Here is an 18,947-nt window from a genome sequence, read left to right as displayed (position 1 = left end):
AAGAAGATAAAACAATCATAAATATTTATGTACCCAACATAGGAGCACCTCAATACATAAGGCAAATACTAACAGCCACAAAAGGGGAAATTGACAGTAACACATTCATAGTAGGGGACTTTAACACCCCACTTCCACCAATGGACAGATCATCCAAAATGAAAATAAATAAGGAAACACAAGCTTTAAATGATACATTAAACAAGATGGACTTAATTGATATTTATAGGACATTCCATCCAAAAACAACAGAATACACATTTTTCACAAGTGCTCATGGTACATTCTCCAGGATAGATCATATTTTTGGTCACAAGTCAAGCCTTGGTAAATTTAAGAAAATTGAAATTGTTTCAAGTATCTTTTCCGACCACAACGGTATGAGACTAGATAACAATTACAGGAAAAGAGCTGTAAAAATACAAACACATGGAGGCTAAACAATACACTACTTAATAGTGAAGTGATCACTGAAGAAATCAGAGAGGAAATTAAAAAAATATACCTAGAAACAAATGACAATGGAGACACGACCACCAAAAATCTATGGGATGCGGCAAAAGCAGTTCTAACTGAGAAGTTTATAGCAATACAATCCTACCTTAAAAAACAGAATACATCTCAAATAAACAACCTAACCTTGCACCTAAAGCAATTAGAGAAAGAACAAAAAATCCCCAAAGTTAGCGGAAGGAAAGAAATAATAAAAATCAGATCAGAAATAAATGAAAAAGAAATGAAGGAAATGACAGCAAAGATCAATAAAACTAAAAGCTGGTTCTTTGAGAAGATAAACGAAGTTGATAAACCATTAGCCAGACTCATCAAGAAAAAAAGGGAGAGGACTAAAATCAATAGAATTAGAAATGAAAAAGGATAAGTAACAACTGACACTGCAGAAATACAAAAGATCATGAGAGATTACTATAAGCAACTCTATGCCAATAAAATGAACAACCTGGAAGAAATGGACAAATTCTTAGAAATGTACAACCTGCCAAGACTGATTCGGGAAGAAATAGAAAATATGAACAGACCAATCACAAGCACTGAAATTGAAACTGTGATTAAAAATCTTCCAACAAACAAAAGCCCAGGACCAGATGGCTTCACAGGCGAATTCTGTCAAAGATTTAGAGAAGAGCTAACACCTATCCTTCTCAAACACTTCCAAAATATAGGAGAGGGGGGAACACTCCCAAACTCATTCTACAAGGCCACCATCACCTTGATACAAAAACCAGACAAGGATGTCACAAAGAAAGAAAACTACAGGCTAATATCACTGATGAACATAGATGCAAAAATCCTCAACAAAATGCTAGCAAACAGAATCCAACAGCACATTAAAAGAATCATACACCATGATCAAGTGGGGTTTACTCCAGGAATGCAAGGATTCTTCAATATATGCAAATAAATCACTGTGATACACCATATTAACAAATTGAAGGAGAAAAACCATATGATCATCTCAATAGATGCAGAGAAAGCTTTCGACAAAATTCAATACCCATTTATGATAACAACCCTGCAGAAAGTAGGCATAGAGGGAACTTTCCTCAACATAATAAAGGCCATGTATGACAAACCCACAGCCAACATCATCCTCAATGGTGAAAAACTGAAAGCATTTTCACTAAGATCAGGAACAAGACAAGGTTGCCCACTCTCACCACTCTTATTCAACATAGTTTTGGAAGTTTTAGCCACAGCAATCAGAGAAGAAAAGGAAATGAAAGGAATCCAAATTGGAAAAGAAGAAGTAAAGCTGTCATTGTTTGCAGATGACAAGATACTATACATAGAGAATCCTAAAGATGCTACCAGAAAAATACTAGAGCTAATCAATGAATCTGGTAAAGTTGTAGGATACAGAATTAATGCACAGAAATCTGTTACATTCCTATATACTAATGATGAAAAATCTGAAAGTGAAATGAAGAAAACACTCCCATTTACCATTGCAACAAAAAGAATAAAATATCTAGGAATAAACCTACCTAAGGAGACAAAAGACCTGTATACAGAAAATTATAAGACACTGATGAAAGAAATTAAAGATGTTACAAATAGATGGAGAGATATACCATGTTCTTGGATTGGAAGAATCAACATTGTCAAAATGACTCTACTACCCAAAGCAATCTACAGATTCAATGCAATTCCTATCAAACTACTACTGGCATTTTTCACAGAACTAGAACAAAAAAATTCACAATTTGTATGGAAACGCAAAAGACTCTGAATAACCAAAGCAATCTTGAGAACAAAAAACAGAGCTGGAGGAATCAGACTCCCTGACTTCAGACTTTACTACAAAGCTACAGTAATCAAGACAGTATGGTACTGGCAGAAAAACAGAAAGATAGATCAATGGAACAGGATAGAAAGCCCAGAGATAAACCCATGCACATATGGTCACCTTGTCTTTGATAAAGGAAGCAGGAATGTACAGTGGAGAAAGGACAGCCTCTTCAATAAATGGTGCTGGGAAAACTGGACAAGTACATGTAAAAATATGAGTTTAGATCACTCCCTAACACCATACACAAAAATAAGCTCAAAGTGGATTAAAGACCTAAACATAAGGCCAGAAACTATCAAACTCTTAGAGGAAAATGGGCAGAACACTCTATGACGTAAATCACAGCAAGATCCTTTTTATCCCACCTCCTAGAGAAATGGAAATAAAAATGAAAATAAACAAATGGGACCTAATGAAACTTCAAAGCTTTTGCACAGCAAAGGAAACAATAATCAAGACCAAAAGACAACCCTCAGAATGGGAGAAAATATTTGCAAATGAAGCAACTGACAAAGGATTAATTTCCAAAATTTACAAGCAGCACATGCAGCTCAATAACAAAAAAACAATCAACCCAATCCAAAAATGGGCAGAAGACCTAAATAGACATTTCTCCAAAGAAGATATACAGACTGCTAACAAACACATGAAAGAATGCTCAACATCATTAATCATTAGAGAAATGCAAATCAAAACTACAATGAGATATCACTTCACACCAGTCAGAATGGCCATCATCAAAAAATCTAGAAACAGTAAATGCTGGAGAGGGTGTGGAGTAAAGGGAACCCTCTTGCACTGTTGGAGAGAATCTAAATTGATACAGCCACTATGGAGAACTGTATGGAAGTTCTTTAAAAAACTACAAATAGAACTACCATATGACCCAGCAATCCCACTACTGGGCATATAACCTGAGAAAACCAAAATTCAAAAAGAGTCATGTACCAAAATGTTCATTGAAGCACTATTTACAGTAGCCTGGAGATGGAAACAACCTAAGTGCCCATCATTGGATGAATGAATAAAGAAGATGTGGACCATGTATACAATGGAATATTACTCAGCCATAAAGAGAAACGAAATTGAGCTATTTGTAATGAAGTAGATAGACCTAGAGTCTGTCATACAGAGTGAAGTAAGTCAGAAAGAGAAAGACAAATACCGTATGCTAACACATATATATGGAATTTAAGAAAAAAATAAATGTCATGAAGTACCTATGGTTAAGACAGTAATAAAGACACAGACCTACTGGAGAACAGACTTGAAGATATGGGGAGGGGGAAGGGTGAGCTGTGACAAAGCAAGAGAGAGGCATGGACATATATACACTAACAAACATAAGGTAGATAGCTAGTGGGAAGCAGCCGCATAGCACAGGGAGATCAGCTCGGTACTTTGTGACCGCCTGGAGCAGTGGGATAGGGAGGGTGGGAAGGAGGGAGTTGCAAGAGGGAAGAGATATGGGAAAATATGTATATGTATAACTGATTCACTTTGTTATGAAACATAAACTAACACACCATTGTAAAGCAATTATACCCCAATAAAGACGTTAAAAAAAAAAAAGACACTGATGAAAGAAATTAAAGATGTTACAAATAGATGGAGAGATATACCATGTTGTTGGATTGGAAGAAACAACATTGTCAAAATGACTCTATTACCCAAAGCAATCTACAGAGTCAATGCAATCCGTATCAAACTACCACTGGCATTTTTGACAGAAGTAGAACAAAAAATTTCACAATTTGTATGGACAGACAAAAGATGCCGAATAGCCAAAGCAATCTTGAAAACGAAAAACGGAGCTGGAGGAATCAGACTCCCTGACTTCAGACTATACTACAAAGCTACAGTAATCAAGACAGTATGGTACTGGCAGAAAAACAGAAAGATAGATCAATGGAACAGGATAGAAAGCCCACAGATAAACCCACGCACATAAGGTCACCTTATCTTTGATAAAGGAGGCAGGAACGTACAGTGGAGAAAGGACAGCCTCTTCAAGAAATGGTGCTTGGAAAACTGGACAGGTACATGTAAAAGTATGAGATTAGATCACTCCCTAACACCATACACAAAAATAAGCTCAAAATGGATTAAAGACCTAAATGTAAGTCCAGAAACAATCAAACGCTTAGAGGAAAACATAGGCAGAACACTCTATGACATAAATCACAGCAAGATCCTTTTTGACCCACCTCCTAGAGAAATGGAAATAAAAATGAAAATAAACAAATGGGACCTAATGAAACTTCAAAGCTTTTGCACAGCAAAGGAAACCATAAACAAGACCAAAAGACAACCCTCAGAATGGGAGAAAATATTTGCCAGTGAATCAACTGACAAAGGATTAATCTCCAAATTTTATAAGCAGCTCATGCAGCTCAATAACAAAAAAACAATCAACCCAATCCAAAACTGGGCAGAAGACCTAAATAGATATTTCTCCAAAGATGATATATAGACTGCCAACAAGTACATGAAAGAATGCTCAACTTCATTAATCATTAGAGAAATGCAAATCAAAACTACAATGAGATATCTTCTCACACCAGTCAGAATGGCCATCATCAAAAAATCTAGAAACAGTAAATGCTGGAGAGAGTGTGGAGTAAAGGGAACCCTCTTGCACTGTTGGTGCAAATCTAAATTGATACAGCCACTATGGAGAACTGTATGGAAGTTCCTTAGAAAACTAAAAATAGAATGATCATATGACCCAGAAATCCCAGTACTGCGCATATACCCTGAGAAAATCAAAAAGAGTCATATACCAAAATATTCATTGCAGCTCTATTTACAATAGCCTGGAGAAGGAAACAACCTAAGTGTCCATCATCAGATGAATGGATTAAGAAGATATGGCACATATATACAATGGAATATTACTCAGCCATAAAAAGAAACAAAATTGAGCTACTTGTAATGAGGTGGATAGACCTAGAGTCTGTCATACAGAGTGAAGTAAGTCAGAAAGAGAAAGACAAATACCGTATGCTAACACATATATATGGAATTTAAGGGGAAAAAAAATGTCATGAAGAACCTAGGGGTAAGACAGGGATAAAGACACAGACCTACTAGAGAATGGACTTGAGGATATGGGGAGGGTGAAGGGTAAGCTGTGACAAAGCGAGAGAGTGGCATGGACATATATACACTACCAAATGTAAAATAGATAGCTAGTGGGAAGCAGCCGCATAGCACAGGGAGATCAGCTCGGTGCTTTGTTGACCGCCTGGAGGGGTGGGATAGGGAGGCTGGGAGGGAGGGTGATACAAGAGGGAAGAGATATGGGAACATACGTATATGTATAACTGATTCACTTTGTTATAAAGCAGAAACTAACACATCATTGTAAAGCAATTATACTCCATTAAAGATGTAAAAAAAAAAAAGATGCTATGTATATATTTTGTGTTAGTCATTTTGATAATCTTGAGGAGCTACCATTTTATCGGATTTTATTGAATTATTATTGATATTACCTTAATATGGCTAATAAAATTCCTACCCTTGTGGTAAGAGAAATTCAAATCTTTTTTTTTGGTTTATCTTTCCAATATTAGCACTATCTTTAATCTTCAGTTTCTTTTAAGAGACCTTTCTAAATCTTCTTGGTATGGGTAAACGTAGGTAAAATTAAATAGCATACTATGCATATCCAATTAATTAGCACTCATGTAAAAAGGAATATATAACCACATGCTGAAAGTTAATAAATGAATATGTTATTCTTGATTCCTCTTTGAGCATTCATTCAGAACTATTTATTGGGTGCCTATTAGATGTCCGGAACACATTTACACAGTAGCATTGAAACAACATGAACTCGATTGGGCAGAATCAGATCATTGGAAACTAAATATAAAATCTCTAATATGTTAGAAGGACTTAAGTACTATGGAGAAAAGTAGAACCAGGGGAAAGACATAGGGAAGGTGTACCTGGTGGTTTTGGCAGGAATGAGAGATGGTGAGTAGCAGGATTGAATAAGGAGATCAGGGAAGACCTCCCTGAGAAAATAACAGTTAAGTAAAGATCTGAAAGAGGTAAGGGAGTGATCCTTATGAATAGCTGAGAAAAGAAGGATCAGAAGATGCCTCAGTGAGAGATATGTTTTGGATGTTTCTGAAACACAAGAAGGTCAGTGTGGTTGCAGCTAGAGAAGTAGGAAGCAAGATCAAAGGGCCATGGTGAGAGATGAAAGGCCTTATAGGCTACTGTAATGACTTTGGCTTCACAATGTTGCTAGGGAACTTTCTCAAAAGATCCTTATATACCATATGGGCTGCATGACCATATGACATTTGAACCTATTTACATTGGCAGTATAAAAACAGTAAACAGTAGAAAATGCAATTACTGTGTAGATAAAAATTAAATATAAATAAAAAGTTGTATTTTCTAGCTTATTATGTAATTGCTGTACCCAGTGGAGTGAGCAGTGTTGTATATCATCCTGCAGCAGCTACATAGCAATAGAAAACACAAAAGTACTTTGCTGTGAGAAATACCAAACTCTCGGAATGCCAAAAATGAAGGGGATAAACAGAGGAAAAAAGAATAGAAGATTTTTTAGAGATCATTAAAAAGTCAGAATTAAATCTGTAAACAACACTAACTCATAGTTTTACCGTCCTGCAAACATTTCTTCAACAAATAATTATTTTGTCTTATTCTATAAGAGTAAGGATAAGAAAGAAACTCTTGCCTACATACCATCAGATAAAGGCATAAAGTAACACAAGCAAAGGCTGAATCATCAGAGAAATCACTCAAAAAAAAAAATGAAGACCTTAGGTAAGCACACCCACTTAATCTCAAAGAAATCACAAGCAACATGCTCTCTCTAAGGAAAGTCTAAAAGTTCATAAAAGAACTTGTAAGACAAGAAGGTTCTTAAAAGCAAACTAGCTATTTGGGAATAAAAGAAAAGAAAAATGTTTTAGTGATGAATGTCATTAAAGCAACAAAAATAGAAAAGAGAGAGTGAGAACACAGTAAATGGCATGAGGAGAGGCTTGAATAAGTCAGAATGAAATGGGAAATAACAGTGATTATAAAATGATTATAAAGAAGATGATATGTATGGAAGACAATTGTGACATAGCCACCCATGGTGATTCTGAATAAGTAAACAAAGAGAATAGGGGAAAAATCCAAAATGTAATAAAATTTTTCTGATTAAAAAAAAGAGTGAATTTGTGTACAGAAAGGGCATAGAGTATGCCAGAAAAAAATAATGCAGAATGATTAACCTAAGCACATATCAACACAGATTTACTGTATTTTTAGGATGAATAAAAAGTTATGACTTAAAGCAGAGAAGTGAGCCATACAGAAGAAGGAAAACTCAAGATGACCTCAGGCTTCTCCATATCTATCCAGAAGAAGGTAGAGTGCCCTCTACCAAAGTCTGAGGAAGGATGTGCTTCAAGCATTGTATTCCAAGTAGAGTAGTTTTCCAAGTATAAAGCAAAAAGTATTTTCATACATTCACAAAATCCAAAGAATAGAGTACTCATGATTCCCTCCTGGAAAGCTGCTAGAAAATAGTAAGAGTGAATAGACAAATCAAAATAAGCAATTTAGTAATAGAGATGTTGTGATGAAATGACTGATGATAATCACTAAATGTATTTAAATACCCAACTAAAACTGATCAATCATGCCATTCATGGTAGATTTTGAAATGAGTGTATTTTAGATACCAAGAGACTATTTGACATCCTGAAAATTCACTTTCTGTTAGGTAGTCTGACTTTCGACACATCTTAATTATCAGAGTCTCCAGCACCATTATTCCCATTGATAGAAAAGGGTGGAAGCCACTACTACTACTAGTGAGGCTGTTAAATAATTAAACAAAGAGGCCATTATACTGAGGTGGCTCTAATCCCTTGGTAGCCTACATAAGCAAACCAAAACCTAAGCCAGAGTCAATTCCTATGAATGCACTCATATCCCAGAAAGTGAAATTTAATAACCACCAATACAGACAGACAACTAGGCCTTCCCAAATGAGGCAACCACTTAAGCTATAGCCAATCAAATACTTTCCTTGCTTATGTCTGCTTTATAAATGTCTCTCCCCTATGCTGTCAATGGAGTGCTCCTAACCATTTCCAGTTTAGCACTGCCCAGATTTTTTTTTTTTTTTTGGCTGCATCAGTTCTTAGCTGAGGCATGTGGGATCTTCGTTGAGGCATGTGGGATCTTTTGTTGTGGCACGCACAGGCTTCTGTCTAGTTGTGCACAGGCTCCAGGGCTTGTGGCCTCTGTAATTGTGGCGTGTGTGTTCCAGAGTGCATGGGCTCTGTAGTTTGTGGCACACAGTCTCCCTAGTTGAGGCGTGTGAGCTCAGTAGTTGTGGTGTGCAGGCTTAGTTGCCCCGTGGCATGTGGGATCTTAGTTCCCTGACCAGGGATTGTACCTGAATTCCCTGCATTGTAAGGCAGATTCTTTACCATTGGACCGCCAAGGAAGACCCCTGGCACTGCCCAATTTGAATTGATGTTCGCCTAACTAAACTCTTGAAAATTTAAATGTGCCTCAGTTTATGTTATGGGGCTTCATCCCAGAGAGCTACATAAAACTCAATATGTCAGTACATTTTGGGCCCTAGAGTTACAAGAAAACAACTTTATCTTGGCTCTTTCTTTGACTTTAGTAAGTGGTTTAGGTGACTGTTATGGCCACTGTCATCTTACTGATTGAAGTTTTTAATTGAACCTGTAATTTTCATTGAATCCACAATTCAGTTGTCTGACATACCTAAAAAAATCAAAAGTTTTATTCCCATATGAATGGCCACTAATAGCTGGCAAGCAATTCAGTTTGGAAAAAATAATGCAAGTTCACAGACATGAGAGACATTCTAGAGGCAGGTAACCAGGAATAAGAACAGAGTAGCCAGAAATAAAGTCATGCTATCTTTATATGAGAATAGGCCCAAGTTATCCCCTTGGTCATTTCCATACTACTGGATCCCTCGTGATGTATGACATCACAACACACTGGCTCTTATCCTTTGGTGAGCTATAATAACCAGAGGTACTGACCCTATTTATCACTGAAAGGTAGACTGCATTTTGGACTTCTCTCTGCCTGCAATGGCAAAAGATATGCCCTGACACAACTGATTCTCATTCAGCTTGAAGCTTGATTTCCTGGACATTCATGCCATTGACTTATCCATCATTAGAAGTTTTACTTGGTATGCAAATTATCATGAAGCACATTTAAAATCTAATTCAGTCCCAAAAAGGCACATATTTTGAATATAAATGTAACCTACGACTTTGCCTATTAGCTGCAATCAGAACAAAGGAAGACTTCTTAAATCTGAGCTCCAGAGACTCACCAACTCCTAAATTATAATAGTACGTTTCAAATATCAGAATTATCCTGTAACAAACATATTCCCTAAACCATCATTAACTTCAGCAGTGTTCTCCTTGGTTTTTAATACTGAGAATTGGAATTAAGGAGCAGGTCCCAGGATACTTTAATATTAGACATTCCTGCACTTAGAACCATTAGGATTATTACTACACAAAGCCGGTAAGTTGATGACTGGAGTAATATAAGTTTCTTATTTATATTTCAGTGAAAAGGATGAAGGACTCTAGGAAATCTAACCAGTTATGATAATACAATGGATGGGGAAAAAAAATTCTTTCAAAACTAAAGAAAAATATAAATTCAAACCCTGTTCTTTACACTTATTATTAAAGTCATGAAAGTTCAGCTAAATATCTTTGTGAGGATGTAAAAAGAGAAGCCAAAATGGAAAATGTTATAAAACCAAAAGATAGAAATCACAAACCAGAAAAAAAAAAATCACCATACAATATGGCCTGAAGTTTTCCAGTAAAATTGGTTTGGAGCAGCTACATAAACCAATTTGGTTCATTGACTTTTCGATGGTGTACATTTTGTCCTTTCAGATCTTATATTGAACATAATATATCACTATATATGGAGTGGATATAGTTTTTATTAGAGAGAGAGAGAAAACCTGGGTTTCATTAGATCCTATCAAACTGAAAAACTGAGCTACAGAAAAAAATATTGGGTCTCCATGCCAGAGAAAAAAATATTCTGTTGAAATGTTGACTTGCAGAGTTTTTATCAGAGCACATATTTAATAAATAAGTGTCCCTGTATGAAATTTTTGTAAAATCATCACTTTTGTGAGCTATAAATTGATTGAACTTAGATTTGCGCTGTTGTGGAAAACACAATTACATGTTGTATATCAGGTGTTTGAATGCTTGCTCTTTAGTAAATTTACTTCATTATTTGAAATTTTTTAAAAGAAAAATCTCCTTGAAAATCAAAACATTCTTAAGTATATTTTTGAAACAAGGTTTACCTTAAACTTCACATTTTACATAATTAGTCACTTGAAATAATAAAGGACATGAACATGTTATAACACACCCATCATAATAAGCCCATTCTTAATCAAATCCTTTGTATTCAATAGTTAATTTTCAACAGAAAGCAGGATTATCCTTGAAAGATGTGAGATATTGAAAATGGATAAATCTGTCTTATGCTTTAAGCAAATCGCAGATTCTGTCATCATTTCTCCTTACTGAAGCCAAACAGCGAATGCTCTTAACAAGAAGGAATAACACTCTGCAATTTCAAACAATAAAATCACTAAATAGATGGAATGATTAGTTTTAAATCTCATGTAAGTCACATAGCTAAAAAATATGGGATTACGGAGCCAGCTGGCAGGTAATGTTTAAACACTCCAAGAAAGAGAACAATTGTATTAGTTTACAATTAACTTAAATTTCTGTGCATTACACAGATGTATACAGATGCCCTATTTTTTAACCATTTCTATTTCGTGTCTCTAACTATATAATAATTTTACATTAAATAGATATATAGTTGTTGCTACTGTCCAACTGGAACATGAACAGGAAATTAAGTTTACATATGTATGAAATGAATGTGATAAAACAATTTCTGCTTTATTTTTGATACTTATGATATCCCCTCTCTGGAAAGGATGTCTGATTTTCTTTGGACAGATAAATACTCCACCAAATATTTAGTCAACTTTGAAACACAATTATTGATTTTAAAAAAAATGTATGAGGGCTTCCCTGGTGGCGCAGTGGTTGGGAGTCCGCCTGCCGATGCAGGGGACGCGGGTTCGTGCCCCGGTCCGGGGGGATCCCACATGCCGCGGAGCGGCTGGGCCCGTGAGCCATGGCCGCTGAGCCTGCGAGTCCGGAGTCTGTGCTCCGCAATGGGAGAGGCCACAACAGTGAGAGGCCCGCGTATGGCAAAAAAAAAAAAAAAAAGAGGAAATACCAATAGGTAGGATATGAGTTTATTAGAAATGCCGTAACAGGAGGGACAGAGACAAGATGGCAAAGTAGAAGGACATGAACTCACCATTTCTTACAAAAACACATAAATCACAACTAACTGCTGAATAGCCATTGACAAAAAAACACTGGAACGTACCAAAAAATATACCCTATATCCAAAGACAAAGAAGAAGTCACAATGAGGTAGGAGGGTCGTAATCGTGATAAGATCATATCCAGTGCCCACCGGGTGGGTGATCCACAAACTGGAAAATAATTATACCATAGAAGTTCCTCTACAGGAGTGAAATTTCTGAGTGCCATATCAGGCTCCCCAGCCTGGGGTTCTGGCAATGGGAGGTGAAGCCCCCAGAGAATCAGGCTTTGAAGGCCAATGGGGTTTCTTGGAGGGTGCATGCAAGGTCTTGTGCACACCAGAACCCAGGGGAAAAAGCAGTGACCTGATAAAAGATTGGGCCAGACCTACGTGGTCCTGTTGGAGGGTATCCTGTGGAGACAGAGGGTGGCTTTGGCTCATTGCAGAGACAAAGACACTGGCAGTGGCAGTTCTGTGGAATACTCATTGGTATGAGCCCTCCTGGAGTCTGACATTTTCTTATCAAGACCTGGCTCCATGCAACAGCCTGCTGGCTCCAGTGCTGAAACGCCTCAGGTCAAACAACCAACAGAGTGGGAAAACAGCCCCATCAATCAGCAGACAGACTGCTTAAAGTCTTCCTGAATAAACAACTGCCTGATAAGCACACCCCTTGACATGGCTCTGCCCACCAGAGGGACAAGACCGAGCTTCACACACCAGTGGACAGGTACAAGTCCCTCTCACCAGGAAGCCTGCACAAGCTTCTTAGAGAGCCTCACCCACCAGGGGGAAGACAGCAAAAGAAGAACTAAAACCTTGCAGCCTGTGGAACAGAAAACACAATCACACAAATTTACATAAAATGAGATGGCAGAGGAATATGTCCCAGAGGAAGGAACAAGATAAAACCCCAGAGAAACAACTAAATGAAGTGGAGATAGGAAATCTTCCAGAAAAAGAATTCAGAATAATGATAATAAAGATGATCCAAGATCTCCAAAAAAGAATGGAGCCACATATTGAGAAGATACAAGAAATGTTTAACAAAGACTTAGAAGAACTAAAAACAAACAAACAGAGATCAACAATACAATAACTGAAATGAAAAATGCACTAGAAGGGATCAATAGCAAAATAACTGAGGCAGAAGAATGGATAAGTGAGCTGGAAGAGAGAATGGTGGAAAACACTGCCACAGAACATAATAAAGAAAAAAAATATGACAAGAAATGAAGACAGTCTAACTGAGACAACATTAAATGCACCAATTTTCACATTATAGGGGTCCTAGAAGGAGAAGAGAGAGAGGAAGGAACTGAGAAAATATCAGAAGAGAAAATAGCTGAAAACTTCCCTAACATGGGAAAGGAAATAGTCACCCAAGTCCATGAAGCACAGGCAGTTCCAGGAAGGATAAACCTAAGGAGGAACAGGCCAAGACATATAGTAAACAAATTGACAAAAATTAAAGACAAAGAAAAAATATTAAAAGCAACAAGGGAAAAGAAACAAATAACATGCAAGGGAATTCCCATAAGGTTATCAACTGATTTCTCAGCAGATGCACTGCAGGTCTGAAGAGAGTGGCTTGATATATTTAAAGTGATGAAATGAAAGAACCTACAACCAAGAAAACTCTACCAAGAGAGGCATCTCTTTTTTTTTTTTTTTAATACGGTACGCAGGCCTCTCACTGCTGTGACCTCTCCCGTTGCGGAGCACAGGCTCCGGACGCACAGACTCAGTGGTCATGACTCACGGGCCTAGCCACTCTGCGACATGTGGGATCTTCCTGGACCAGGGCACGAACCCGTGTCTGCTGCATCAGCAGGTGGACTCTCAACCACTGCGCCACCAGGGAAGCCCAAGGCATCTCTTTTGATGGAGAAATCAAAAGCTTTACAGACAGGCAAAAGCTAAGAGAATTCAGCATCACCAGACCAGCTTTTCAACAAATTCTAAAAGAATTTCTCTAAGCAGAAAAGGCCACTACTAAAAACAAGAAAATTACGAATAGAAAAGGTAAAGGCAAACATACAGTACAGGTAGAAAATCATCTGTACACAAGTGTTATCAAAACCAGCAATTGTGAGAAGAGGAGAGTACAAATGCAGGATATTGGAAATGCATTTGAAATTAAAAGACCAGCAACTTAAAACAATCTTGCTTATATATAGACTGATGTATCAAAATCTCATAGGAATCAAACACCAAAAATCTACAATAGATACACACACAAAAAACTAAAAACAATTCAAATGCAACACTAAATTTAGTCATTAAATCACAAGAGAACAAAAGAGGAGGGAATAAAAAAGACCTACAAAAACAAATTCAAAACATTTAACAAAATGACAATAAGAGCACACATATCAATAATTACCTCAAACATTAACAGATTAAATGCTCCAACCAAAAAACATAGACTAGCTGAATGGATACAAAAATAAGACCCATATATATGCTGTCTACAAGAGACCCACTTCAGATCTAGGGACACATACAATCTGAGAGTGAGGGGAAGGGAAAAGGGATTCCATGCAAATGGAAACCAAAAGAAAACTGGGGTAGCAATACTCACATCAGACAAAATAGACTTCAAAATAAAGACTGTTACAAGAGACAAAACAGGACACTACATAATGATCAAGGGATAAATTCAAGTAAAAGATATAACAATTGTAAGTATACATGCACCCAACATAGGAACACCTCAATATGTAAGGCAAATAGTAACAGCCATAAAAAGAGAAATTGACAGTAACACAGTAAGAGTGGGGGACTTTAACACCCACCTTTCATAATGTAGAGATCATCCAGACAGAAAATCAATAAGGAAACACAGGGCTTAAATGACACAATGACCACATGGACTTATTCATTATGTATAGAGTATTCCATCCAGAAGCAGCAGAATACACATTCTTCACAAATGCACATGGCACATTCTCCAGGATTGATCCCATGTCAGATCACAAAGTGAGCCTTGATAAAGTTGAGAAAATTGAAATTATATCAAGCATCTTTTCCAAACACAATGCTATGAGATTAGAAATCAACTACAAAATAAATGTAAAAAACACAAACAAGTGGAGGATAAACAATGTGCTACTAAACAACCAATAGATCACTGAAGAAATCAAAGAGGAAAAAATACCTCAAGACAAATGAAAATGAAAGCATAATGATCCAAAACCTATGGGACAGAGCAAAAGCAGTTCTAAGTGGGAACTTTACAGCAATACAATCTTACCTCAGGAAAGAATAAAAATCTCAAATACACAACCTAACATTACAGTTAAAGTAACTAGAGAAAGAAGAACAAACAAAATCCAAAGTTAATAGAAGGAAAGAAATCATAAAGATCAGAACAAAAATAAATGAAATAGAAATGAAGAAAACAGTCGAAAAGATCAAACTAAAAACTAGTTATTTAAAAAGATAGAAAAAATTAATAAACCTTTAGCCAGACTCATCAAAAAAAAAAAAGGGAGAGAACTCAAATCAATAAAATTAGAAATAAAAAAGGAGACGTTACAACAGATACCACAGAAATCCAAATGATCATAAGAGACTACTACAAGCAACTATATGCCAATAAAATAGACAACCTAGAAGAAATGGACAAATTCTTAGAAAGGTACAGTTTTCCAAGACTGAACCAAGGAGAAGTAGAAAATATGAACAGACAAATCACAAGTACTGAAATTGAAACTGTGATTTAAAAACCCCCAACAACCAAAAGTACAGGACCAGATGGTTCATAGAGGAATTCTATCAAACTTTTAGATAAGGGTTAACACCTATTTGGAAACTATTCCAAAAATTGTAGAGGAAGGAACAAGCTCATTATATGAGGCCACCATCACCCTGATACCAAAAGCAGACAAATATATCACAATAAAAAGTAAATTACAGGCCAATAAGATTGATGAACATGGGTGCAAATATTCTCAACAAAATACTAGCAAACCAAACTCAACAGTACATTAAAAGGATCATACACTATGATCAAGTGGGATTTATCCCAGGGATGCAAGGATTTTTCAGTATCCACAAATCAATCATTGTGATACACCACATCAACAAACTGAAGAATGAAAACCATAAGATCATTTCAATAGATGCAGGAAAAGATTCTGACAAAATTCAACACACATTTATGATAAAAAAAAAGTCTCCAGAAAGTGGGCTGGAGTGAACATACCTCAACATAGTAAAGGCCATATATGATAAACCTACAGCCAATATCATGCTCAATGTTGAAAACCTGAAAGCATTTCCACTAAGATTAAGAACAAGACAAGGATGTCTACTCTGTCCACTTTTATTCAACATAGTTTTGGAAGTCCTAGCCACAGTAATCAGAGAAGAAAAAGAAATAAAAGGAATCCAAATTGGAAAAGAAGAAGTAAAACTATCACTGTTTGCAGATGACATGATACTATACATAGAACATCCTAAAGATGTTACCAGAAAAATACTAGGTCTCAACAAAAAATTGAGTAAAGTCCCAGGATACAAAATTAGTACACAAAAATGTGTTGCATTTCTATACACTAACAATGAAAGATCAGAAAGAGAAATTAAAGAAGTAATCACATTTGCCATCTCACTGAAAAGACTAAAATATCTAGGGATAAACCTACCTAAGGAGGCAAAAGACCTTTACTCTGAAAAACATAAGACACTGATGAAAGCAATAGAAGATGCCACAATGAGATGGAAAGCTATACCATTTTCGTAGATTAGAAGAATCAATACTGTCAAAATGACTAGACTACCCAAGGCAGTCTACAGATTCAATGCAATCCCTATCAAATTACCAAAGGCATTTTTTTCCCAGAACTAGAACCAAGAAATCTTAATTTGTATAGATGCACAAAAGAGCCCAAATATACAAAACAATCTTGAGAAAGAAAAACAGACCTGGAGGAATCCAGCTCCCTGACCTCCAACTATACTACAAAGGTATAGTCATTAAAAGATTATGGTACTGGCACAAATACAGAAATATAGATCAATGGAACAGGATAGAAAGTCCAGAAATAAGCTGACACACCTCTGGTCAGTTAATTTATGACAAAGGAGGCAATACTCTACAATGGAGAAAGAATAATCTCTTCAATAAATGGTGCTGGGAAAACTGGACCGCTACATGTACAGGAATGAAATTAGAGCATTCTTTAACACCATACACAAAAATAAATCCAAATGGATTAAATATCTAAATTTAAGACTGGACAGTATAAAACTCTTAGAGTAAAACATAGGCAGGACACGCTTTGAGATAAATTGTGGCAATGTCTTTTTGGATTCGTCTCCTGAAGTAATGGAAATAAAAACAAAAATAAACAAATGGGACCTAATTAAACTTACAAGCTTTTGCAGAGCAAAGGAAAACATCAACCAAATGAAAAGATAAGCTACAGAATGGGAGAAAATATTTGCAAATATGTGACTGGCAAGGGCTTAATCTCCAATATATACAAATAGCTCATACAACTCAATATCAAAAAGAAACAACCCGGGCTTCCCTGGTGGTGCAGTGGTTGAGAATCCGCCTACTGATGCAGGGGACACGGGTTCGTGCCCTAGTCTGGGAAGACCCCATATGCCACGGAGCAGTTAGGCCGATGAGCCATGGCCACTGAGCCTGCACGTCCAGAGCCTGTGCTCCACAATGGGAGAGGCCACAACAGTGAGAGGCCCATGTATCACACACACACACAAAAAAGTAACAACCCAATTAAAAAATGGGCAGATCTAAATAGGCATTTCTTCAAAGAAAACATATGAAAACATGTTGAAAAGCACTAATTATTAGAGAAATTCAAATCAGAACTACAATGAGTAATCACCTCATACTAGTCAGAATGGCCACCATCAAAAAGTCTACAAATGGTAAATGTTGCAGAAGGCATGGAGAAAAGGGAACCCTCCAGCACTGTTGGTGAGAATGTAAATTGGTACAGTCACTATGAGAACAGTACAGAGATTCCTTAAAAAACTAAAAATAGAGCTTCTATATGATCTAGAAATCCCACTAGTGGGCATGTATCTGGAGAAAACCATGATTCAAAAGAATACATGCACCCCAATGTTCATCACAGTGCTGCTTACAATAGCCAAGACATAGGAGCATTCTAAGTGTCCATTGATAGAAGAATGGATAAAGAAGATGTGGTACATATATACAATGGAATATTACTCAGCCATTAAAAGAATGAAATAATACCATTTGCAGCAACGTGGGTGGACCTGAAGATTATCGTACTAAGTGCAGTAAGTCGGAGAAAGGTAAATATCATATGATATTGCTTATATAAGGACTATTAAAAAATGATACAAACGAACTTATTTACAAAACAGAAAAAGACAGACTTAGAGAATGAACCTATGATTACCAGGGAGAAGGTGTGGGGAGAGATATATTGGGAGTTTGGGATTGACATGTACACACTGCTATGAATAAAACAGATGACCAACAAGGACCTACTGTATAGCACAGGCAACTCTGCTCAATATTCTGTAATAACCTAAATGGGAAAAGAATTTGAAAAAAAATAAATGCTTGTGTAAATGAATCATTTTGCTGTACACCTGAAATTAACACATTGTTATCAACTATACTCCAATATAAAACAAAAATTTAAAAAAAAGAAAGGCCATAACAAAGTACCACAAAATGGGTAGTTTAGAGCAATAGAAAATTAATGTCTCACAGTTCTGGAGGCCAGCAGTCCTTCTGAAGTTTGAGGGACAAATCTGTTCTCTGCCTCTCTCCTGGCTTTCAGTAGTTTGATGGCAAACTTTGGTGTTCCTTGGCTTCTGCTTCATCACTCTGATCTTTGCCTTCATCTGCACCTTGAGTTCTCTCTGTGTGCCTGTCTGTATCCAAATCCCCCCTTTTTATAAGGAAACAAGTTGTACTAGATTAAGGAGGGGTTTCCTATACCAGTAAGGCCTCATCCTGACCTAAGTACATATTCATGACCCTATTTCCAAATAAGGTCATGTTAGGAGGTTTTGGGGGTTAGAATTTCACTATATGAGTTGTGGGGAAACACAATTCAACCCACAACAAGTTTAAAGTACAAAATTATTTAAAAATTAATTAATTAAAATTAAAATTGACAATATGTTATTTTTAAAAATTAAATATTTATATTATTCAATGATGATAAAT

This window comes from Phocoena phocoena, chromosome 4 (genome assembly GCF_963924675.1).
Source record: "Phocoena phocoena chromosome 4, mPhoPho1.1, whole genome shotgun sequence".
NCBI classification, from domain to species: domain Eukaryota; kingdom Metazoa; phylum Chordata; class Mammalia; order Artiodactyla; family Phocoenidae; genus Phocoena; species Phocoena phocoena.
The sequence above is the reverse complement of the archived record's forward strand: the minus strand, read 5'-3'. Positions refer to the sequence as shown.